General features: G+C 44.7%; 20 non-coding genes and 7 pseudogenes across 20 annotated transcripts; all 27 read right to left on the reverse strand.

Annotated features, from left to right (window-relative positions):
• Positions 1-587: 587 nt before the first annotated feature.
• Positions 588-706, reverse strand: LOC142508093 (5S ribosomal RNA). The gene has a single exon (XR_012806325.1). It is a non-coding gene; the product is annotated as a 5S ribosomal RNA (ribosomal RNA).
• A 685-nt stretch (positions 707-1,391) lies between these two features.
• Positions 1,392-1,511, reverse strand: LOC142513850 (5S ribosomal RNA). Its single transcript, XR_012809775.1, has one exon. It is a non-coding gene; the product is annotated as a 5S ribosomal RNA (ribosomal RNA).
• A 687-nt stretch (positions 1,512-2,198) lies between these two features.
• Positions 2,199-2,319, reverse strand: LOC142514469 (5S ribosomal RNA). The gene has a single exon (XR_012810360.1). It is a non-coding gene; the product is annotated as a 5S ribosomal RNA (ribosomal RNA).
• Positions 2,320-3,001: 682 nt separating this feature from the next.
• Positions 3,002-3,122, reverse strand: LOC142508592 (5S ribosomal RNA). The gene has a single exon (XR_012806799.1). It is a non-coding gene; the product is annotated as a 5S ribosomal RNA (ribosomal RNA).
• Positions 3,123-4,448: 1,326 nt separating this feature from the next.
• Positions 4,449-4,570, reverse strand: LOC142506790 (5S ribosomal RNA). Its single transcript, XR_012805069.1, has one exon. It is a non-coding gene; the product is annotated as a 5S ribosomal RNA (ribosomal RNA).
• Positions 4,571-6,065: 1,495 nt separating this feature from the next.
• On the reverse strand, positions 6,066-6,186 carry LOC142512428 (5S ribosomal RNA; annotated as a pseudogene).
• A 686-nt stretch (positions 6,187-6,872) lies between these two features.
• Positions 6,873-6,993, reverse strand: LOC142511459 (5S ribosomal RNA; annotated as a pseudogene).
• Positions 6,994-7,677: 684 nt separating this feature from the next.
• LOC142513464 (5S ribosomal RNA) lies at positions 7,678-7,796 on the reverse strand. The gene has a single exon (XR_012809409.1). It is a non-coding gene; the product is annotated as a 5S ribosomal RNA (ribosomal RNA).
• Positions 7,797-8,479: 683 nt separating this feature from the next.
• LOC142513773 (5S ribosomal RNA) lies at positions 8,480-8,597 on the reverse strand. Its single transcript, XR_012809701.1, has one exon. It is a non-coding gene; the product is annotated as a 5S ribosomal RNA (ribosomal RNA).
• A 684-nt stretch (positions 8,598-9,281) lies between these two features.
• Positions 9,282-9,401, reverse strand: LOC142515690 (5S ribosomal RNA). Its single transcript, XR_012811522.1, has one exon. It is a non-coding gene; the product is annotated as a 5S ribosomal RNA (ribosomal RNA).
• Positions 9,402-10,085: 684 nt separating this feature from the next.
• LOC142516517 (5S ribosomal RNA) lies at positions 10,086-10,203 on the reverse strand. Its single transcript, XR_012812308.1, has one exon. It is a non-coding gene; the product is annotated as a 5S ribosomal RNA (ribosomal RNA).
• Positions 10,204-11,260: 1,057 nt separating this feature from the next.
• LOC142517375 (5S ribosomal RNA) lies at positions 11,261-11,381 on the reverse strand. Its single transcript, XR_012813124.1, has one exon. It is a non-coding gene; the product is annotated as a 5S ribosomal RNA (ribosomal RNA).
• A 681-nt stretch (positions 11,382-12,062) lies between these two features.
• Positions 12,063-12,183, reverse strand: LOC142514470 (5S ribosomal RNA). The gene has a single exon (XR_012810361.1). It is a non-coding gene; the product is annotated as a 5S ribosomal RNA (ribosomal RNA).
• A 680-nt stretch (positions 12,184-12,863) lies between these two features.
• On the reverse strand, positions 12,864-12,982 carry LOC142514014 (5S ribosomal RNA). The gene has a single exon (XR_012809930.1). It is a non-coding gene; the product is annotated as a 5S ribosomal RNA (ribosomal RNA).
• Positions 12,983-13,664: 682 nt separating this feature from the next.
• Positions 13,665-13,785, reverse strand: LOC142515618 (5S ribosomal RNA). Its single transcript, XR_012811454.1, has one exon. It is a non-coding gene; the product is annotated as a 5S ribosomal RNA (ribosomal RNA).
• Positions 13,786-14,465: 680 nt separating this feature from the next.
• Positions 14,466-14,585, reverse strand: LOC142516911 (5S ribosomal RNA). Its single transcript, XR_012812680.1, has one exon. It is a non-coding gene; the product is annotated as a 5S ribosomal RNA (ribosomal RNA).
• A 681-nt stretch (positions 14,586-15,266) lies between these two features.
• LOC142512778 (5S ribosomal RNA) lies at positions 15,267-15,385 on the reverse strand (annotated as a pseudogene).
• Positions 15,386-16,064: 679 nt separating this feature from the next.
• On the reverse strand, positions 16,065-16,186 carry LOC142509501 (5S ribosomal RNA). Its single transcript, XR_012807672.1, has one exon. It is a non-coding gene; the product is annotated as a 5S ribosomal RNA (ribosomal RNA).
• An 898-nt stretch (positions 16,187-17,084) lies between these two features.
• On the reverse strand, positions 17,085-17,202 carry LOC142510739 (5S ribosomal RNA; annotated as a pseudogene).
• Positions 17,203-17,882: 680 nt separating this feature from the next.
• LOC142512261 (5S ribosomal RNA) lies at positions 17,883-18,002 on the reverse strand (annotated as a pseudogene).
• A 682-nt stretch (positions 18,003-18,684) lies between these two features.
• Positions 18,685-18,804, reverse strand: LOC142517073 (5S ribosomal RNA). Its single transcript, XR_012812835.1, has one exon. It is a non-coding gene; the product is annotated as a 5S ribosomal RNA (ribosomal RNA).
• A 690-nt stretch (positions 18,805-19,494) lies between these two features.
• Positions 19,495-19,616, reverse strand: LOC142506368 (5S ribosomal RNA). Its single transcript, XR_012804662.1, has one exon. It is a non-coding gene; the product is annotated as a 5S ribosomal RNA (ribosomal RNA).
• Positions 19,617-20,298: 682 nt separating this feature from the next.
• LOC142513637 (5S ribosomal RNA) lies at positions 20,299-20,417 on the reverse strand. Its single transcript, XR_012809573.1, has one exon. It is a non-coding gene; the product is annotated as a 5S ribosomal RNA (ribosomal RNA).
• A 674-nt stretch (positions 20,418-21,091) lies between these two features.
• LOC142513554 (5S ribosomal RNA) lies at positions 21,092-21,209 on the reverse strand. Its single transcript, XR_012809495.1, has one exon. It is a non-coding gene; the product is annotated as a 5S ribosomal RNA (ribosomal RNA).
• Positions 21,210-21,878: 669 nt separating this feature from the next.
• LOC142517072 (5S ribosomal RNA) lies at positions 21,879-21,995 on the reverse strand. The gene has a single exon (XR_012812834.1). It is a non-coding gene; the product is annotated as a 5S ribosomal RNA (ribosomal RNA).
• Positions 21,996-22,661: 666 nt separating this feature from the next.
• LOC142512347 (5S ribosomal RNA) lies at positions 22,662-22,777 on the reverse strand (annotated as a pseudogene).
• A 655-nt stretch (positions 22,778-23,432) lies between these two features.
• On the reverse strand, positions 23,433-23,545 carry LOC142512480 (5S ribosomal RNA; annotated as a pseudogene).
• Positions 23,546-23,699: the final 154 nt, after the last annotated feature.

Here is a 23,699-nt window from a genome sequence, read left to right on the forward strand (position 1 = left end):
ATGAAGTTAAGGGTTCTGGCGCGATGGCAGAGGTAGGATGGGTGACCTCCCTGGTAAGACCTCGTGTCGCGACCGTTTACGTAAATTATGGATAAAACAGTCGAAATAATTGTTTTTAATAAGTTAACCGTCTCCGAAGTAATCTGCGTCATACCCTTCCGCACAGAACCGGCTCACGACAACAAAAATCGATAAATGTTCCCAGAAAATAGAAAAAAAATAAGAAGAAGGAAATAACGAATGTAAAGCAATTATTATGCTTGGGATACGTTAAAATGGAACCGGAATCGAATTTCCAACTTCCTAAGCGGATTTCTCGAGGAAACGAAAGCTTAACAGAAGCGGTAAATCGCAAATTAGAGGGTCTTAGAGAAGGAATTCGGCTAAATTCTCGCCAGCTCATTACGTAGTAATGAGTCTCGTCCGTTTGCCCGTTTAAAATCAAATTAGCCTACAATTTTGTCCAAATCCGGCAGTGCCCGAGCTACTTTCATTTCACATGTCTTATCTGGTCTCGATCGAGATTCAAATGATTTGAGCCGAAAATCGTCTGTCAACAAGTAATCAAAAATAAAAAAACACGAAAAAGGGTGCAACACGAGGACTTCCCAGGGGGTCACCCATCCTAGTATTGCTCTCGCCCAAGCACGCTTAACTTCGAAGTTCTGATGGGATCCGGTGCATTAGTGTGGGTATGATCGCACTGGACATTTAGTGGGATGTTTATTCTTATATCCCTCTAGTACGTGTGGAGCGGGCGGCGATGGACAACACGCGGCACTGCTCTCGCCCAATCATAACCATGAAGTTAAGCGTTCTGGCGCGATGGCAGAGCTAGGATGGGTGACCTCCATGGGAAGACCTCGTATCGCGACCGTTTACGTAAATTATAGATAAAACAATCGAAATAATTGTTTTTAATGAGTTAACCGTCTCCGGAGTAATCTGCGTCATACCCTTCCGCACAGAACCGGCTCACGACAACAAAAATCGATAAATGTTCCCAGAAAATAGAAAAAAAAAATAAGAAGAAGGAAATAACGAATGTAAAGCTATTATATGCCTTGGGATACGATAAAATGGAACGAAATCGAATTTCAAACTTCCTAAGCGGATTTCTCGAGGAAACGAAAGCTTAAACAGAAGCGGTAAATCGCAAATTAGAGGGTCTTAGAAAAAGAATTCGGCTAAAATCTCGTCAGCTCATTGCGTAGTAATGAGTCTCGTCCGTTTGCCCGTTTACAATCAAATTAGCCTACAATTTTGGTCCAAATCCGGCAGTGCCCTGAGCTACTTTCATTTCAATGTCTTATCTGTCCCGATCGAGATTCAGATGATTTGAGCCGAAACTCTTCTGTCAACAAGTAATCAGAAATAGAAAAACACGAAAAGGGGTGCAACACGAGGACTTCCCAGGGGGTCACCCATCCTAGTACTGCTGCTCGCCCAAGCACGCTTAACTTCGGAGTTCTGATGGGATCCGGTGCATTAGTGCTGGTATGATCGCACCCCGACATTGAGTGGGATGTTTATTCTTAATATCCTCGAGTACGTGTGGAGCGGGCGGCGATGGACAACACGCGGCACTGCTCTCGTCCCAATCATAACCATGAAGTTAAGCTGTTCTGGCGCGATGGCAGAGGCTAGGATGGGTGACCTCCCTGGGAAGACCTCGTAGTCGCGACCGTTACGTAAATTATAGATAAAACAGTCGGAATAATTGTTTTTAATGAGTTAACCGTCTCCGGAGTAATCTGCGTCATACCCTTCCGCACAGAACTGGCTCACGACAACAAAAATCGATAAATGTTCCCAGAAAATAGAAAAAAAATAAGAAGAAGGAAATAACGAATGTAAAAGCAATTATTACGTTTGGGATACGATAAAATGGAACCGGAATCGAATTTCGAAACTTCCTAAGCGGATTTCTCGAGGAAACGAAAGCTTAACAGAAGCGGTAAATCGCAAATTAGAGGTCTTAAGAAGGAATTCGGCTAAATTCTCGTCAGCTCATTGCGTAGTAATGAGTCTCGTCCGTTTGCCCGTTTACAATCAAATTAGCCTACAATTTTGTCCAAATCCGGCAGTGCCCGAGCTACTTTCATTTCACATGTCTTATCTGGTCTCCGATCGAGATTCAGATGATTTGAGCCGAAACTCGTCTGTCAACAAGTAATCAAAATAGAAAAACACGAAAAGGGGTGCAACACGAGGACTTCCCAGGGGGTCACCCATCCTAGTACTGCGCTTTCGCCCAAGCACGCTTAACTTCGGAGTTCTGATGGGATCCGGTGCATTAGTGCTGGTATGATCGCACCCGACATTGAGTGGGATGTTATTATTATATCCCTCGAGTACGTGTGGAGCGGGCGGCGATGGGACAACACGCGGCACTGCTCTCGTCCAATCATAACCATGAAGGTTAAGTGTTCTGGCGCGATGGCAGAGGTAGGATGGGTGACCTCCCTGGGAAGACCTCGTGTCGCGACCGTTTACGTAAATTATGGATAAAACAGTCGAAATAATTGTTTTTAATAAGTTAACCGTCTCCGAAGTAATCTGCGTCATACCCTTCCGCACAGAACCGGCTCACGACAACAAAAATCGATAAATGTTCCCAGAAAATAGAAAAAAAATAAGAAGAAGGAAATAACGAATGTAAAGCTATATTATGCCTGGGATACGATAAAATGGAACCGGAATCGAATTTCGAACTTCCTAAGCGGATTTCTCGAGGAAAACGAAAGCTTAACAGAAGCGGTAAATCGCAAATTAGAGGGTCTTAGAGAAGGAATTCGGCTAAAATCTCGTCAGCTCATTGCGTAGTAATGAGTCTCGTCCGTTTGCCCGTTACAATCAAATTAGCCTACAATTTTGTCCAAATCCGGCAGTGCCCGAGCTACTTTCATTTCACATGTCTTATCTGGTCCCGATCGAGATTCAGATGATTTGAGCCGAAAATCGTCTATCAACAAGTAATCAAAAATAGAAAACACGAAAAGGGGTGCAACACGAGGACTTCCCAGGGGGTCACCCATCCTAGTACTGCGCTTTCGCCAAGCACGCTTAACTTCGGAGTTTCTGATGGGATCCGGTGCATTAGTGCTGGTATGATCGCACCCGACATTGAGTGGGATGTTTATTCCTTATATCCCTCGAGTACGTGTGGAGCGGCGGCGATGGACAACACGCGGCACTGCTCTCGCCCAATCATAACCATGAAGTTAAGCGTTCTGGCGCGATGGCAGAGTAGGATGGTGACCTCCATGGGAAGACCTCGTGTCGCGACCGTTTACGTAAATTATGTATAAAACAGTCGAAATAATTGTTTTTAATGAGTTAACCGTCTCCGGAGTAATCTGCGTCATACCCTTCCGCACAGAACCGGCTCACGACAACAAAAATCGATAAATGTTCCCAGAAATAGAAAAAAAAATAAGAAGAAGGAAATAACGAATGTAAAGCAATTATTATGTTTGGGATACGATAAAATGGAACCGGAATCGAATTTCAAACTTCCTAAGCGGATTTCTCGAGGAAACGAAAGTTTAACAGAAGCGGTAAAATCGCAAATTAGAGGGTCTTAAAAAAGGAATTCAGCTAAATAATCTCGTCAGCTCATTGCGTAGTAATGAGTCTCGTCCGTTTGCCCGTTTACAATCAAATAGCCTACAATTTTGTCCAAATCCGGCACTTGCCCGAGCTACTTTCATTTCACCTGTCTATCTGGTCCGAACGAGATTCAGTTTATTTGAGCCGAAAATCGTCTGTCAACAAGTAATCAAAATAGAAAAACACGAAAAGGGTTGCAACAAGAGGACTTCCCAGGGGGTCACCATCTAGTACTGCTCTCGCCCAAACACGCTTAACTTCGGAGTTCTGGCGCGATGGCAGAGGTAGGATGGGTGACTCCCTGGGAAGACCTCGTGTCGCGACCGTTTACGTAAATTATGGATAAAACTGTCGAAATAATTGTTTTTAATGAGTTAACCGTCTCCGGAGTAATCTGCGTCATACCTTCCGCACAGAACCGGCTCACGACAACAAAAATTGATAAATGTACCCAGAAAATAGATTAAAAAATAAGAAGAAGGAAATAACGAATGTAAAGCAATTATTATGCATGGGATACGATAAAATGGAATCAGAATCGAATTTCGAACTTCCTAAGCGGATTTCTCGAGGAAACGAAAGCTTAACAGAAGTCGGTAAATCGCAAATTAGAAGGTCTTAGAGAAGGAATTCGGCTAAAATCTCGCCAGCTCATTGCGTTATGAGTCTCGTCCGTTTGCCCGTTTACAATCAAATTAGCCTACAATTTTGTCCAAATCCGGCTGTGTCCGAGCTACTTTCATTTCACATGTCTTATCTGGTCCCGATCGAGATTCAGATGATTTGAGCCGAAAATCGTCTGTCAACAAGTAATCAAAATAGAAAAACACGAAAAGAGGGTGCAACACGAGGACTTCCCAGGGGGTCGGTCACAATCCTAGTACTGCTCTCGCCCAAGCACGCTTAACTTCGGAGTTCTGATGGGATCCGGTGCATTAGTGCTGGTATGATCGCACCCGACATTGAGTGGGATGTTTATTCTTATATCCCTCGAGTACGTGTGGAGCGGGCGGCGATGGACAACACGCGGCACTGCTCTCGCCCAATCATAACCATGAAGTTAAGCGTTCTGGCGCGATGGCAGAGGTAGGATGGGTGACCTCCTGGGAAGACCTCGTGTCGCGACCGTTTACGTAAATTATAGATAAAACAGTCGAAATAATTGGTTTTAATGAGTTAACCGTCTCCGGAGTAATCTGCGTCATACCCTTCCGCACAGAACCGGCTCACGACAACAAAAATCGATAAATGTTCCCAGAAAATAGAAAAAAAATAAGAAGAAGTAAATAACGAATGTAAAGCTAATTATTATGCTTGGGATACGATAAAATGGAACCGAATCGAATTTCGAACTTCCTAAGCGGATTTCTCGAGGAAACGAAAGCTTAACAGAAGCGGTAAATCGCAAATTAGAGGGTCTTAGAGAAGGAATTCAGGCTAAATCTCGTCAGCTCATTGCGTAGTAATGAGTCTCGTCCGTTTTGCCCATTTACAATCAAATTAGCCTTACAATTTCTGTCCCAAATCCGGCTAGTGCACCGAGCTACTTTCATTTCACATGTCTTATCTGGTCTCCGATCGAGATTCAGATGATTTGAGCCGAAAACTCGTCTGTCAAAAGTAATCAAAATAGAAAAAACACGAAAAAGGTGGACAACACGAGGACTTCCCAGGGGGTCACCATCCTAGTATGGCTCTCGCCCAAAGCTACGCTTAACTTCGGAGTTCTATGGGATCGGTTGCATTAGTGCTGGGTATGATCGCACACGACATTGAGTGTGATGTTTATTCTTATATCCCTCGAGTAAGTGTGGAGCGGGCGGGCGATGGCAACACGCGGCACGCTCTCGCCCAATCATAACCATGAAGTTAAGCGTTCTGGCTCGATGGCAGAGGCTAAGGATGGGTGACCTCCTTGATAGACCTCGGTTCGCGGACCGTGTTACGTAAATTATAGATAAAACAGTCGAAATAATTGTTTTTATGAGTTAACCGTCTCCGGAGTAATCTGCGTCATACCCTTCCGCACAGAACCGGCTCACGACAACAAAAATCGATAAATGTTCCCAGAAAATAGAAAAAAAAATAAGAAGAAGGAAATAACGAATGTAAAGCAATTATTATGTTTGGGATACGATAAAATGGAAACCGGAATCGAATTCGAACTTCCTAAGCGGATTTCTCGAGGAAACGAAAGCTTAACAGAAGCGGTAAATCGCAAATTAGAGGGTCTTAGAGAAGGAATTCGGCTAAATTCTCGCCAGCTCATTGCGTAGTAATGAGTCTCGTCCGTTTGCCCGTTTAAAATCAAATTAGCCTACAATTTTGTCCAAATCCGGCAGTGCCCGAGCTACTTTCATTTCACATGTCTTATCTGGTCTCGATCGAGATTCAGATGATTTGAGCCGAAAATCTTCTGTCAACAAGTAATCAAAATAGAAAAACACGAAAAAGGGGTGCAACACGAGGACTTCCCAGGGGGTCACCATCCTAGTACTGCGCTTTCGCCCAAAGCAGCTTAACTTCGGAGTTCTGATGGGAATCCGGTGCATTAGTGCTGGTATGATCGCACCCGAACATTGAGTGGGATGTTTATCCTTATATCCTCGAGTACGCTGTGGAGCGGGCGGCGGATGGACAACACGCGGCACTGCCTCAGCCCAATCATAACCATGAAGTTAAGCGTTCTGGCTCGATGGCAGAGGTAGGATGGGTGACCTCCTTGGGAAAGACCTCGTGTCGCGACGTTTACGTAAATATAGATAAAACTAGTCGAAATAATTGTTTTTAATGAGTTGAACCGTCTCCGGAGTAATCTGCGTCATACCCTTCCGCACAGAACCGGCTCACGACAACAAAAATCGATAAATGTTCCCAGAAAATAAAAAAAAAATAAGAAGAAGGAAATAACGAATGTAAAAGCTATTATTATTCTGGGATACGATAAAATGGAACCGGAATCGAATTTCTAACTTCCTAAGCGGATTTCTCGAGGAAACGAAAAGCTAACAGAAGCGGTAAATCGCAAATTAGAGGGTCTTAGAGAAGGAATTCGGCTAAAATCTCGCCAGCTCATTGCGTAGTAATGAGTCTCGTCCGTTTGCCCGTTTACAATCAAATTAGCCTACAATTTTGTCCAAATCCGGCAGTGCCCGAGCTACTTTCATTCACATGTCTTATCTGGTCTCGATCGAGATTCAGATGATTTGAGCCGAAAATCGTCTGTCAACAAGTAATCAAAAATAGAAAAACACGAAAAAGGGGTGCAACACGAGGACTTCTCAGGGGGTCACCCATCCTTAGTACTGCGTCTCGCCAAGCACGCTTAACTTCGGAGTTCTGATGGGATCCGGTGCATTAGTGCTTGGTATGATCGCACCTGACATTTGAGTGGGATGTTTATCCTTATATCCCTCGAGTACGTGTGGGACGCGGGCGGCGATGGACAACACGCGGCACTGCTCTCGCCCAATCATAACCATGAAGTTAAGCGTTCTGGCGCGATGGCAGAGGTAGGATGGTGACCTCCTGGGAAGACCTCGTGTCGCGACCGTTTACGTAAATTATAGATAAAACAATTCGAAATAATTGTTTTAATGAGTTAACCGTCTCCGGAGTAATCTGCGTCATACCCTTCCGCACAGAACCGGCTCACGACAACAAAAATCGATAAATGTTCCCAGAAAATAGAAAAAAAATAAGAAGAAGGAAATAACGAATGTAAAGCAATTATTATGCCTGGGATACGATAAAATGGAACCGGAATCGAATTTCGAACTTCCTAAGCGGATTTCTCGAGGAAACGAAAGCTTAACAGAAGCGGTAAATCGCAAATTAGAGGGTCTTAGAGAAGGAATTCGGCTAAAATCTCGTCAGCTCATTGCGTAGTAATGAGTCTCGTCCGTTTGCCCGTTTACAATCAAATTAGCCTACAATTTTGTCCAAATCCGGCAGTGCCCGAGCTACTTTCATTTCACATGTCTTATCTGGTCCCGATCGAGATTCAGATGATTTGAGCCGAAAATCGTCTGTCAACAAGTAATCAGAAATAGAAAAACACGAAAAGGGGTGCAACACGAGGACTTCCCAGGGGGTCACCCATCCTAGTACTGCTCTCGCCCAAGCACGCTTAACTTCGGAGTTCTGATGGGATCCGGTGCATTAGTGCTGGTATGATCGCACCCGACATTGAGTGGGATGTTTATTCTTATATCCCTCGAGTACGTGTGGAGCGGGCGGCGATGGACAACACGCGGCACTGCTCTCGCCCAATCATAACCATGAAGTTAAGCGTTCTGGCGCGATGGCAGAGCTAGGATGGGTGACCTCCCTGGGAAGACCTCGTGTCGCGACCGTTTACGTAAATTATAGATAAAACAGTCGAAATAATTGTTTTTAATGAGTTAACCGTCTCCGGAGTAATCTGCGTCATACCCTTCCGCACAGAACCGGCTCACGACAACAAAAATCGATAAATGTTCCCAGAAAATAGAAAAAAAATAAGAAGAAGGAAATAACGAATGTAAAGCAATTATTATGTTTGGGATACGATAAAATGGAACCGGAATCGAATTTCAAACTTCCTAAGCGGATTTCTCGAGGAAACGAAAGCTTAACAGAAGCGGTAAATCGCAAATTAGAGGGTCTTAGAGAAGGAATTCGGCTAAAATCTCGTCAGCTCATTGCGTAGTAATGAGTCTCGTCCGTTTGCCCGTTTACAATCAAATTAGCCTACAATTTTGTCCAAATCCGGCAGTGCCCGAGCTACTTTCATTTCACATGTCTTATCTGGTCTCGATCGAGATTCAGATGATTTGAGCCGAAAATCGTCTGTCAACAAGTAATCAAAAATAGAAAAACACGAAAAGGGGTGCAACACGAGGACTTCCCAGGGGTCAGCCATCCTAGTACTGCTCTCGCCCAAGCACGCTTAACTTCGGAGTTCTGATGGGATCCGGTGCATTAGTGCTGGTATGATCGCACCCGACATTGAGTGGGATGTTTATTCTTATATCCCTCGAGTACGTGTGGAGCGGGCGGCGATGGACAACACGCGGCACTGCTCTCGTCCAATCATAACCATGAAGTTAAGCGTTCTGGCGCGATGGCAGAGGTAGGATGGGTGACCTCCCTGGGAAGACCTCGTGTCGCGACCGTTTACGTAAATTATGGATAAAACAGTCGAAATAATTGTTTTTAATGAGTTAACCGTCTCCGGAGTAATCTGCGTCATACCCTTCCGCACAGAACCGGCTCACGACAACAAAAATCGATAAATGTTCCCAGAAAATAGAAAAAAAAATAAGAAGAAGGAAATAACGAATGTAAAGCAATTATTATGTTTGGGATACGATAAAATGGAACCGGAATCGAATTTCGAACTTCCTAAGCGGATTTCTCGAGGAAACGAAAGCTTAACAGAAGCGGTAAATCGCAAATTAGAGGGTCTTAGAGAAGGAATTCGGCTAAAATCTCGTCAGCTCATTGCGTAGTAATGAGTCTCGTCCGTTTGCCCGTTTACAATCAAATTAGCCTACAATTTTGTCCAAATCCGGCAGTGCCCGAGCTACTTTCATTTCACATGTCTTATCTGGTCCCGATCGAGATTCAGATGATTTGAGCCGAAAATCGTCTGTCAACAAGTAATCAAAAATAGAAAAACACGAAAAGGGGTGCAACACGAGGACTTCCCAGGGGGTCACCGATCCTAGTACTGCTCTTCGCCCAAGCACGCTTAACTTCGGAGTTCTGATGGGATCCGGTGCATTAGTGCTGGTATGATCGCACCCGACATTGAGTGGGATGTTTATTCTTATATCCCTCGAGTACGTGTGGAGCGGGCGGCGATGGACAACACGCGGCACTGCTCTCGCCCAATCATAACCATGAAGTTAAGCGCTCTGGCGCGATGGCAGAGTTAGGATGGGTGACCTCCCTGGGAAGACCTCGTGTCGCGACCGTTTACGTAAATTATGGATAAAACAGTCGAAATAATTGTTTTTAATGAGTTAACCGTCTCCGGAGTAATCTGCGTCATACCCTTCCGCACAGAACCGGCTCACGACAACAAAAATCGATAAATGTTCCCAGAAAATAGAAAAAAAAATAAGAAGAAGGAAATAACGAATGTAAAGCTATTATTATGCCTGGGCTACGATAAAATGGAACCGGAATCGAATTTTGAATTTCCTAGGCGGATTTCTCGAGGAAACGAAAGCTTAACAGAAGCGGTAAATCGCAAATTAGAGGGTCTTAGAGAAGGAATTCGGCTAAATTCTCGCCAGCTCATTGCGTAGTAATGAGTCTCGTCCGTTTGCCCGTTTACAATCAAATTAGCCTACAATTTTGTCCAAATCCGGCAGTGCCCGAGCTACTTTCATTTCACATGTCTTATCTGGTCTCGATCGAGATTCAGATCATTTGATCCAAAAATCGTCAGTCAACAAGTAATCAAAAATAGAAAAACACGAAAAGGGGTGCAACACGAGGACTTCCCAGGGGGTCACCCATCCTAGTACTGCGCTCGCCCAAGCACGCTAACTTCGGAGTTCTGATGGGATCCGGTGCATTAGTGCTGGTATGATCGCAACCCGACATTGAGTGGGATGTTTATTCTTATATCCCTCGAGTACGTGTGGAGCGAGGCGGCGATGGACAACACGCGGCACTACTCTCGCCCAGTCATAACCATGAAGTTAAGCGTTCTGGCGCGATGGCAGAGCTAGGATGGGTGACCTCCCTGGGAAGACCTCGTGTCGCGACCGTTTACGTAAATTATGGATAAAACAGTCGAAATAATTGTTTTTTAATGAGTTAACCGTCTCCGGAGTAATCTGCGTCATACCCTTCCACACAGAACCGGCTCACGACAACAAAAATCGATAAATGTTCCCAGAAAATAGAAAAAAAATAAGAAGAAGGAAATAACGAATGTAAAGCTATTATTAAGCTTGGGATACGATAAAATGGAACCGGAATCGAATTTCGAACTTCCTAAGCGGATTTCTCGAGGAAACGAAAGCTTAACAGAAGCGGTAAATCGCAAATTAGAGGGTCTTAGAGAAGGAATTCGGATAAAATCTCGTCAGCTCATTGCGTAGTAATGAGTCTCGTCCGTTTGCCTGTTTACAATCAAATTAGCCTACAATTTTGTCCAAATCCGGCAGTGCCCGAGCTACTTTCATTTCACATGTTATCTGGTCCCGATCGAGATTCAGATGATTTGAGCCGAAAATCGTCTGTCAACAAGGAATCAAAAATAGAAAAACACGAAAAGGGGTGCAACACGAGGACTTCCAAGAATGTAAAGCTATTATTATTCCTGAGATACGATAAAATGGATCCGGAATCGAATTTCGAACTTCCTAAACGGATTTCTCGAGGAAACGGAACATTAACAGAAGCGGTAAATCGCAAATTAGAGGGTCTTAGAGAAGAAATTTAGCTAAAATCTCGCGAGCACTTTACGGAGTAATGAGTCTCGTCCGTTTGCCCATTTACAATAAAATTAGCCTACAATTTTGTCCAAATCAGGCAGTACCCGAGCTACGGTGATTTCACATGTCTTATTTGGTCCCGATCGAGATTCAGATGATTTGAGCAGAAAATCGTCTGTCAACAAGTAATCAAAAATAGAAAAACACGAAAAGGGGTGCAACACGAGGACTTCCCAGGTGGTCACCGATCCTAGTACTGCGCTTTCGCCCAAGCACGCTTAACTTCGGAGTTCTGATGGGATCCGGTGCATTAGTGCTGGTATGATCGCACCCGACATTGAGTGGGATGTTTATTCTTATATCCCTCGAATACGTGTGGAGCTGGAGGCGATGGACAACACGCGGCACTGTTCTCGCCCAATCATAACCATTAAGTTAAGCGTTCTGGCGCGATGGCAGAGCTAGGATGGGTGACCTCCCTGGGAAGACCTCGTATCGCGACCGTTTACGTAAATTATGGATAAAACAGTCGAAATAATTGTTTTTAATGAGTTAACCGTCTCCGGAGTAATCTTGCGTCATACCCTTTCCGCACAGAACCGGCTCACGACAACAAAAATCGATAAATGTTCCCAGAAATAGAAAAAAATAAGAAGAAGGAAATAACGAATGTAAAGCTATTATTATGCCTCGGATACGATAAAATGGAACCGGAATCGAATTCGAACTTCCTAAGCGGATTTCTCGAGAAACGAAAGCTTAACAGAAGCGGTAAATCGCAAATTAGAGGGTCTTAGAGAAGGAATTCGGCTAAAATCTCGTCAGCTCATTGCGTAGTAATGAGTCTCATCCGTTTGCCCGTTTACAATCAAATTAGCCTACAATTTTGTCCAAATCCGGCAGTGCCCGAGCTACTTTCATTTCACATGTCTTATCTGGTCTCGATCGAGATTCAGATGATTTGAGCCGAAAATCGTCTGTCAACAAGTAATCAAAAATAGAAAAACACGAAAAGGGGTGCAACACGAGGACTTCCCAGGGGGTCACCCATCCTAGTACTGCGCTTTCGCCCAAGCACGCTTAACTTCGGAGTTCTGATGGGATCCGGTGCATTAGTGCTGGTATGATCGCACCCGACATTGAGTGGGATGTTTATTCTTATATCCCTCGAGTACGTGTGGAGCGGGCGGCGATGGACAACACGCGGCACTGCTCTCGCCCAATCATAACCATGAAGTTAAGCGTTCTGGCGCGATGGCAGAGCTAGGATGGGTGACCTCCCTGGGAAGACCTCGTGTCGCGACCGTTTACGTAAATTATGGATAAAACAGTCGAAATATTGTTTTTAATGAGTTAACCGTCTCCGGAGTAATCTGCGTCACTACCCTTCCGCACAGAACGGCTCACGACAACAAAAATCGATAAATGTTCCCAGAAAAAAGAAAATAATAAGAAGAAGGAAATAACGAATGTAAAGCTATTATTATTCTTAGGATACGATAAAATGGAACCAGAATCGAATTTCGAACTTCCTAAGTGGATTTCTCGAGGAAACGAAAGCTTAACAGAAGCGGTAAATCGCAAATTAGAGGGTCTTAGAGAAGGAATTCGGCTAAAATCTCGTCAGCTCATTGCGTAGTTATGAGTCTCGTCCGTTTGGCCGTTTACAATCAAATTAGCCTACAATTTTGTCCAAATCGGGCAGTGCCCGAGCTACTTTCATTTCACATGTCTTATCTGGTCTCGATCGAGATTTAGATGATTTGAGCCGAAAATCGTCTGTCAACAAGTAATCAAAAATAGAAAAACACGAAAAGGGTGCAACACGAGGACTTTCCAGTGGGTCACCCATCCTAGTACTGCTCTCGCCCAAGCACGCTTAACTTCGGAGTTCTGATGGGATCCGGTGCATTAGTGCTGGTATGATCGCACCTGACATTGAGTGGGATGTTTATTCTTATATCCCTCGAGTACGTGTGGAGCGGGCGGCGATGGACAACACGCGGCACTGCTCTCGCCCAATCATAACCATGAAGTTAAGCGTTCTAGCGCGATGGCAGAGGTAGGATGGGTGACCTCCCTGGGAAGACCTCGTGTCGCGACCGTTTACGTAAATTATGGATAAAACAGTCGAAATAATTGTTTTTAATGAGTTAACCGTCTCCGGAGTAATCTGCGTCATACCCTTCCGCACAGAACCGGCTCACGACAACAAAAATCGATAAATGTTCCCAGAAAATAGAAAAAAATAAAGAGAAGGAAATAACGAATGTAAAGCTATATTATGCCTTCGGATACGATAAAATGGAACCGAAATCGAATTCGAAACTTCCTAAGCGGATTTCTCGAGAAACGAAAGTTTAACAGAAGCGGTAAATCGCAAATTAGAGGGTCTTAGAGAAGGAATTCGGCTAAAATCTCGTCAGCTCATTGCGTAGTAATGAGTCTCGTCCGTTTGCCCGTTTACAATCAAATTAGCCTACAATTTTGTCCAAATCCGGCAGTGCCCGAGGTACTTTCATTTCACATGTCTTATCTGGTCTCCGATCGAGATTCAGATGATTTGAGCCGAAACTCGTCTGTCAACAAGTAATCAAAAATAGAAAAACACGAAAAGGGGTGCAACACGAGGACTTCCCAGGGGGTCACCCATCCTAGTACTGCGCTTTCGCCCAAGCACGCTTAACTTCGGAGTTCTGATGGGATCCGGTGCATTAGTGCTGGTATGATCGCACCTGACATTGAGTGGGATGTTTATTCTTATATCCCTCGAGTACGTGTGGAGCGGGCGGCGATGGACAACACGCGGCACTGCTCTCGCCCAATCATAACCATGAAGTTAAGCGTTCTGGCGCGATGGCAGAGCTAGGATGGGTGACCTCCCTGGGAAGACCTCGTGTCGCGACCGTTTACGTAAATTATGGATAAAACAGTCGAAATAATTGTTTTTAATGAGTTCACCGTCTCCGGAGTAATCTGCGTCATACCCTTCCGCACAGAACCGGCTCACGACAACAAAAATCGATAAATGTTCCCAGAAAATAGAAAAAAATAAGAAGAAGGAAATAACGAATGTAAAGCTATTATTATGCCTCGAATACGATAAAATTGAACCGGAATCGAATTTCGAACTTCCTAAGCGGATTTCTCGAGAAAACGAAAGCTTAACAGAAGCGGTAAATCGCAAATTAGAGGGTCTTAGAGAAGGAATTCGGCTAAATCTCGTCAGCTCATTGCGTAGTAATGAGTCTCGTCCGTTTGCCCGTTTACAATCAAATTAGCCTAGAATTTTGTCCAAATCCGGCAGTGCCTGAGCTACTTTCATTTCACATGTCTTATCTGGTCCCGATCGAGATTCAGATGATTTGAGCCGAAACTCGTCTGTCAACAAGTAATAAGAAATAGAAAAACACGAAAAGGGTGCAACACGAGGACTTCCCAGGGGGTCACCCATCCTAGTACTGCCTCTCGCCCAAGCACGCTTAACTTCGGAGTTCTGATGGGATCCGGTGCATTAGTGCTGGTATGATCGTACCGACATTGAGTGGGTTGTTTATTCTTATATCCCTCGAGTACGTGTGGAGCTGGCGGCGATGGACAACACGCGGCACTGCTCTCGCCCAATCATAACCATGAAGTTAAGCGTTCTGGCGCGATGGCAGAGCTAGGATGGGTGACCTCCCTGGGAAGACCTAGTGTCGCGACCGTTTCCGTAATTATAGATAAAACATTCGAAATAATTGTTTGTTTACTGAGTTGACCATCTCGGAGTAATCTGCGTCATACCCTTCCGCACAGAACCGGCTCCGGACAACAAAAATCGATAAATGTTGGCCAGAAACTAAAAAAACTAAGAAGAAGGAAAATAACGAATGTAAAGCTATATTCTGCTTAGGATACGATAAACATGGAACCTAGAATCGGAATTTCGAACTTCCTAAGAGGATTTTTCGAGGAAACGAAAGTTAACAGAACAGCGGTAAATCGCAAATTAGAGGGTCTTAGAGAAGGAATTCGGCTAAATCTCGTCAGTCATGCGTAGTAATGAGTCTCGTCCGTTTGCCGTTTACAATCAAATTAGCCTAGAATTTTGTCCAAATCCGGCAGTGCCCGAGCTACTTTCATTTCACATTGTCTTATCTGGTCCCGATCGAGATTCAGATGATTTGAGCCGAAACTCGTCTGTCAACAAGTAATCAGAAATAGAAAAACACGAAAAAGGTGTAACACGAGGACTTTCCCATGGGTCACCCATCCTAATATTCCTCTCGCCCAAGCACGCCTAACTTCGGAGTTCTGAAGGGATCCGTGTGATTAGTGCTTGTATGATCGCACCGACATTGAGTGGGATGTTTATTTCTTATATCCCTCGAGTACGTGTGGAGCGGCGGCGATGGAAACAGGCGGCACTGCTCTCGCCCAATCATAACCATGAAGTTAAGCGTTCTGGCGCGATGGCAGAGCTAGGATGGGTGACCACCCTGGGAAGACCTCGTGTCGCGACCGTTTACTTAAATATGGATAAACTAGTCGCAATAATTATTTAATGACTTAACCGTCTCCGGAGTAATCTACGTCATCCCCTTCCGCACAGAACCGGCTCACGACAACAAAAATCGATAAATGTTCCCAGAAATAGAAAAAAAATAAGAAGAAGGAAATAACAATGTATCAGCAATTATTATGTTTGGGATACGATAAAATGGAACGGAATCGAATTTCAAACTTCCTAAGCGGATTTCCCGAGGAAACGAAGCTTAACAGAAGCGGTAAATCGCAAATTAGAGTGTCTTAGAGATAGAATTCGGACTAAAATCTCGTCAGGCTCATTGCGTTAGTAATGAGTCTCGTCCGTTTGCCGTTTACAATCAAATTAGCCTACAATTTTGTCCAAATCCGGCAGTGCCCGAGCTACTTTCATTTCACATGTTTTATCTGGTCCGATCGAGATTCAGATGATTTGAGCGAAAAATCGTCTATCAACAAGTAATCAAAATAGAAAAACACGGAAAAGGGGTTTTGCAACACGAGAACTTTCCCAGGGGGTCACCCATCCTAGTACTGCACTTTCGCCCAAGCACGCTTAACTTCGGAGTTCTGATGGGATCCGATGCATTAGTGCTGGTATGATCGCACCCGACATTGAGTGGGATGTTTATTCTTATATCCCTCGAGTACGTGTGGAGCGGGCGGCGATGGACAACACGCGGCACTGCTCTCGCCCAATCATAACCATGAAGTTAAGCGTTCTGGCGCGATGGCAGAGCTAGGATGGGTGACCTCCCTGGGAAGACCTCGTGTCGCGACCGTTTACTCTGATGGGATCCGGTCCATTAGTGCTGGTATGATCGCACCCGACATTGAGTGGGATGTTTATCTTATATCCCTCGAGTACGTTGGAGCGGGCGGCGATGGACAACACGCGGCACAGCTCTCGCCCAATCATAACCATGAAGTTAAGCGTTCGGCGCGATGGCAGAGGTAGGATGGGTGACCTCATGGGAAGACCTCGTGTCGCGATCGTTTACGTAAATTACATAAAACTCGAAATAATTGTTTTTAATGAGTTAACCGTCTCCGGTAATCTGCGTCATACCCTTCCGCACAGAACCGGCTCCCGACAACAAAAATCGATAAATGTTTCCCAGAAAATAGAAAAAAAATAAGAAGAAGGAAATAACGAATGTTACAAGCAATTATTATGTTGGGATACGACTTTAAAATGGAACCGGAATCGAATTTCGAACTTCCTAAGCGGATTTTCCGAGGAAACGAAAGCTTAACAGAAGCGGTAAATCGCAAATTAGAGTGTCTTAGAGAATGGAATTCGGCCTAAAATCTCGTCAGCTCATTGCGTAGTAATGAGTCTCGTCCGTTTGCCGTTTACAATCAAATTAGCCTACAATTTTGTCCAAATCCGGCAGTGCCCGAGCTACTTTCATTTCACATGTCTTATCTGGTCCCGATCGAGATTCAGATGATTTGAGCCGAAAATCGTCTGTCAACCAAAGTAATCACAAATAGAAAACACGAAAAGGGTGGCAACACGAGGACTTCCCAGGGGTCACCCCATCCTAGTACTGCTCTCGCCCAAGCACGCTTAACTTCGGAGTTCTGAATGGATCCGGTGCATTAGTGCTGGTATGATCGCACCGACATGAGTGGGATGTTTATTCTTATATCCCTCGAGTACGTGTGGAGCGGGCGGCGATGGACAACACGCGGCACTGCTCTCGCCCAATCATAACCACTGAAGTTAAGCGTTCTGGCGCGATGGCAGAGCTAGGATGGGTGACCTCCCTGGGAAGACCTCGTGTCGCGACCGTTTACGTACATTATGGATAAAACAGTCGAAATAATTGTTTTTAATGAGTTACACGTCTCCGGAGTAATCTGCGTCATACCCTTCCGCACAGAACCGGCTCACGACAACAAAATCGATAAATGTTCCCAGAAAATAGAAAAAAAAATAAGAAGAAGGAAATAACGAATGTAAGCTATTATTATGCCTGGGATACGATAAAATGGAACCGGAATCGAATTTCGAAACTTCCTAGGCGGATTTCTCGAGGAAACGAAAGCTTAACAGAAGCGGTAAATCGCCAAATTAGAGGGTTCTTAGAGAAGGAATTCGGCTAAAATCTCGTCAGCTCATTGCTAGTAATGAGTCTCGTCCGTTTGCCCGTTTACAATCAAATTAGCCTACAATTTTGTCCAAATCCGGCAGTGCCGAGCTACTTTCATTTCACATGTTTATCTGGTCCCGATCGAGATTCAGATGATTTGAGCCGAAAATCGTCTGTCAACAAGTAATAAAAATAGAAAAACACGAAAAGGGTGCAACACGAGGACTTCCCAGGGGGTCCCCCATCCTAGTACTGCGCTTTCGCCCAAGCACGCTAACTTCGGAGTTCTGATGGGATCCGGATGCATTAGTGCTGGTAGATCGCACCCGACATTGAGTGGGATGTTTATTCTTATATCCCTCGAGTACGTGCTGGAGCGGGCGGCGATGGACAACACGCGGCACTGCTCTCGCCCAATCATAACCATGAAGTTAAGCGTTCTGGCGCGATGGCAGAGCTAGGATGGGTGACCTCCCTGGGAAGACCTCGTGTCGCGACGGTTACGTAAATTATAGGATAAAACAGTCGAAATAATGGTTTTTAATGAGTTAACCGTCTCCGGAGGTAATCTGCGTCATACCCTTCCGCACAGAACCGGCTCACGACAACAAAAATCGATAAATGTTCCCAGAATAATAGAAAAAAAAATAAGAAGAAGGAAAATAACGAATGTAAGCTATTATTATTCTTAGGATACGATAAAATGGAACCGAATCGAATTTCGAACTTCCTAAGAGGATTTCTCGAGGAAACGAAAGCTTAACAGAAGCGGTAATCGCAAATTAGAGGGTCTTAGAGAAGGATTCGGCTAAAATCTCGTCAGCTCATTGCGTAGTAATGAGTCTCGTCCGTTTGCCCGTTTACAATCAAATTAGCCTACAATTTTGTCCAAATCGGCAGTGCCCGAGCTACTTTCATTTCACATGTCTTATTGGTCCCGATCGAGATTCAGATGATTTGAGCCGAAAATCGTCTGTCAACAAGTAATCAAAAATAGAAAAACACGAAAAAGGGTGCAACACGAGGACTTCCCAGGGGGTCACCCATCCTAGTACTGCTCTCGCCCAAGCCTCGCTTAACTTCGGAGTTCTGATGGGATCCGTTGCATTAGTGCTGGTATGATCGCACCCGACATTGAAGTGGGATGTTTATTCTTATATCCCTCGAGTACGTGTGGAGCGGGCGGCGATGGACAACACTGCGGCACTGCTCTCGCCCAATCCTATAACCATGAAGTTAAGCGTTCTGGCGCGATGGCAGCGGTAGGATGGGTGACCTCCCTGGGAAGACCTCGTGTCGCGACCGTTTACGTAAATTATGGATAAACAGTCGAAATAATTGTTTTTAATGAGTTAACCGTCTCCGGAGTAATCTGCGTCATACCCCTTCCGCACAGAACCGGCTCACGACAACAAAAATCGATAAATGTTCCCAGAAAATAGAAAAAAAAATAAGAAGAAGGAAATAAACGAATGTAAAGCTATTATTATTCCTGGGATACGATAAAATGGACCAGAAACGAATTTCGAACTTCCTAAGCGGATTTCTCGAGGAAACGAAAAGCTTAACAGAAGCGGGTAATCGCAAATTAGAGGGTCTTAGAGAAGGAATTCGGCTAAAATCTCGTCAGCTCATTGCGTAGTAATGAGTCTCGTCCGTTTGCCCGTTTACAATCAAATTTAGCCTACAATTTTGTCCAAATCCGGCAGTGCCCGAGCTACTTTCATTTCACATGTCTATCTGGTCCTCGATCGAGATTCAGATGATTTGAGCCGAAAATCGTCTGTCAACAAGTAATCAAAAATAGAAAAACACGAAAAGGGGTGCAACACGAGGACTTCCCAGGGTGGTCACCCATCCTAGTACTTGCGCTTCGCCCAAGCACGCTTAACTTCGGAGTTCTGATGGGATCCGGTGCATTAGTGCTGGTATGATCGCACCCGACATTGAAGTGGGATGTTTATTCTTATATCCCTCGAGTACGTGTGGAGCGGGCGGCGATGGACAACACGCGGCACTGCTCTCGCCCAATCATAACCATGAAGTTAAGCGTTCTGGCGCGATGGCAGAGCTAGGATGGGTGACCTCCCTGGGAAGACCTCGTGTCGCGACCGTTTACGTTAAATTATGGATAAAACAGTCGAAATAATTGTTTTTAATGAGTTAACCGTCTCCGGAGTAATCTGCGTCATACCCTTCCGCACAGAAACCGGCTCACGACAACAAAAATCGATAAATGTTCCCAGAAAATAGAAAAAAAATAAGAAGAAGGAAATAACGAATGTAAAGCTATTATTATCCTGGATACGATAAAATGGAACCGGAATCGAATTTCGAACTTCCTAAGCGGATTTCTCGAGGAAACGAAAGCTTAACAGAAGCGGTAAATCGCAAATTAGAGGGTCTTAGAGAAGGAATTCGGCTAAAATCTCGTCAGCTCATTGCGTTGTAATGAGTCTCGTCCGTTTGCCCGTTTACAATCAAATTAGCCTACAATTTTGTCCAAATCCGGCAGTGCCCGAGCTACTTTCATTTCACATGTCTTATCTGGTCCCGATCGAGATTCAGATGATTTGAGCCGAAAATCGTCTGTCAACAAGTAATCAAAATAGAAAAACACGAAAAGGGTGCAACATGAGGACTTCCCAGGGGGTCACCCATCCTAGTACTGCTCTCGCCCAAACACGCTTAACTTCGGAGTTCTGATGGGATCCGGTGCATTAGTGCTGGTATGATCGCACCCGACATTGAGTGGGATGTTTATTCTTATATCCTCGAGTACGTGTGGAAGCGGGCGGCGATGGACAACACGCGGCACTGCTCTCGCCCAATCATAACTCATGAAGTTAAGCGTTCTGGCGCGATGGCAGAGGTAGGATGGGTGACCTCCCTGGGAAGACCTCGTGTCGCGACCGTTTACGTAAATTATGGATAAAACAGTCGAAATAATTGTTTTAATGAGTTAACCGTCTCGGGAGTAATTCTGCGTCATACCCTTCCGCACAGAACCGGCTCACGACAACAAAAATCGATAAATGTTCCCAGAAAATAGAAAAAAAAATAAGAAGAAGGAAATAACGAATGTAAAGCTATTATTATTGGATACGATAAATGGAACCGGAATCGAATTTCGAACTTCCTAAGCGGATTTCTCGAGGAAACGAAAGCTTAACAGAAGCGGTAATCGCAAATTAGAGGTCTTAGAGAAGGAATTCGGCTAAAATCTCGTCAGCTCATTGCGTAGTAATGAGTCTCGTCCGTTTGCCCTTTACAATCAAATTAGCCTACAATTTTTCCAAATCCGCAGTGCCCGAGCTACTTTCATTTCACATGTCTTATCTGGTCCCGATCGAGATTCAGATGATTTGAGCCGAAAATCGTCTGTCAACAAGTAATCAAAAATAGAAAAACACGAAAAGGGTGCAACACGAGGACTTCCCAGGGGTCACCCATCCTAGTACTGCTCTCGCCCAAGCACGCTTAACTTCGGAGTTCTGATGGGATCCGGTGCATTAGTGCTGGTATGATCGCACCACATTGAGTGGATGTTTATTCTTATATCCCTCGAGTACGTGTGGAGCGGGCGGCGATGGACAACACGCGGCACTGCTCTCGCCCAATCATAACCATGAAGTTAAGCGTTCTGGCGCGATGGCAGACTAGGATGACCTCCCTGGGAAGACCTCGTGTCGCGACCGTTTACGTAAATTATGGATAAAACAGTCGAAATAATTGTTTTTAATGAGTTAACCGTCTCCGGAGTAATCTGCGTCATACCCTTCCGCACAGAACCGGCTCACGACAACAAAAATCGATAAATGTTCCCAGAAAATAGAAAAAAATAAGAAGAAGGAAATAACGAATGTAAAGCTATTATATGCCTGGATACGATAAAATGGAACCGAATCGAATTTCGAACTTCCTAAGCGGATTTCTCGAGGAAACGAAAGCTTAACAGAAGCGGTAAATCGCAAATTAGAGGGTCTTAGAGAAGGAATTCGGCTAAAATCTCGTCAGCTCATTGCGTAGTAATGAGTCTCGTCCGTTTGCCCGTTTACAATCAAATTAGCCTACAATTTTGTCCAAATCCGGCAGTGCCCGAGCTACTTTCATTTCACATGTCTTATCTGGTCCCGATCGAGATTCAGATGATTTGAGCCGAAATCGTCTGTCAACAAGTAATCAAAAATAGAAAAACCGAAAAGGGGTGCAACACGAGGACTTCCCAGGGGTCACCCATCCTAGTACTGCTCTCGCCCAAGCACGCTTAACTTCGGAGTTCTGATGGGATCCGTGCATTAGTGCTGGTATGATCGCACCGACATTGAGTGGGATGTTTATTCTTATATCCCTCGAGTACGTGTGAGCGGGCGGCGATGGACAACACGCACTGCTCTCGCCCAATCATAACCATGAAGTTAAGCGTTCTGGCGCGATGGCAAGCAGGATGGGTGACCTCCCTGGGAAGACCTCGTGTCGCGACGTTTACGTAAATTATGGATAAAACAGTCGAAATAATTGTTTTTAATGAGTTAACCGTCTCCGGAGTAATCTGCGTCATACCCTTCCGCACAGAACCGGCTCACGACAACAAAAATCGATAAATGTTCCCAGAAAATAGAAAAAAATAAGAAGAAGAAAAACGAATGTAAAGCTATTATTATGCCTGGGATACGATAAATGGAACCGAATCGATTTCGAACTTCCTAAGCGGATTTCTCGAGGAAACGAAAGCTTAACAGAAGCGGTAAATCGCAAATTAGAGGGTCTTAGAGAAGGAATTCGGCTAAAATCTCGTCAGCTCATTGCGTAGTAATGAGTCCGTCCGTTTGCCCGTTTACAATCAAATTAGCCTACAATTTTGTCCAAATCCGGCAGTGCCCGAGCTACTTTCATTTCACATGTCTTATCTGGTCCCGATCGAGATTCAGATGATTTGAGCCGAAAATCGTCTGTCAACAAGTAATCAAAAATAGAAAACACGAAAAAGGTGAACACAGGACTTCCCAGGGTCACCCATCCAGTACTTCGCTCTCGCCCAAGCACGCTTAACTTCGGAGTTCTGATGGGATCCGGTGCATTAGTGCTGGTATGATCGCACCCGACATTGAGTGGGATGTTTATTCTATATCCCTCGAGTACGTGTGGAGCGGGCGGCGATGGACAACACGCGGCACTGCTCTCGCCCAATCATAACCATGAAGTTAAGCGTTCTGGCGCGATGGCAAGCTAGGATGGGTGACCTCCCTGGAAGACCGTGTCGCGACCGTTTTAAAATTATGATAACAACAGAAATAATTGTTTTAATGATTAACCGTCTCCGGAGTAATCTGCGTCATACCCTTCCACAGAACCGGCTCACGACAACAAAATCGATAAATGTTCCCAGAAAATAGAAAAAAATAAGAAGAAGGAAATAACGAATGTAAAGCTATTATGCTGGGATACGATAAAATGGAACCGGAATCGAATTTCGAACTTCCTAAGCGGATTTCAGGAAACGAAAGCTTAACAGAAGCGGTAAATCGCAAATTAGAGGGTCTTAGAGAAGGAATTCGGCTAAAACTCGTCAGCTCATTGCGTAGTAATGAGTCTCGTCCGTTTGCCGTTTACAATCAAATTAGCCTACAATTTTGTCCAAATCCGGCAGTGCCCGAGCTACTTTCATTTCACATGTTTATCTGGTCCCGATCGAGATTCAGATGATTTGAGCCGAAAATCGTCTGTCAACAAGTAATCAAAATAGAAAAACACAAAAAGGGTGCAACGAGACTTCCCAGGGGTCACCCATCCTAGTACTTCTCCCCCAAGCACGCTTAACTTCGGAGTTTCTGATGGGATCCGGTCATTAATGCTGGTATGATCGCACCCGACATTGAGTGGGATGTTTATTCTCTATATCCCTCGAGTACGTGTGGAGCGGGCGGCGATGGACAACACGCGGCACTGCTCTCGCCCAATCATAACCATGAAGTTAGCGTTCTGGCGATGGCAGAGCTATGGGTGACCTCCCTGGAAGACCTCG

This window comes from Primulina tabacum, chromosome 10 (assembly GCF_025594145.1).
Source record: "Primulina tabacum isolate GXHZ01 chromosome 10, ASM2559414v2, whole genome shotgun sequence".
NCBI lineage: Eukaryota > Viridiplantae > Streptophyta > Magnoliopsida > Lamiales > Gesneriaceae > Primulina > Primulina tabacum.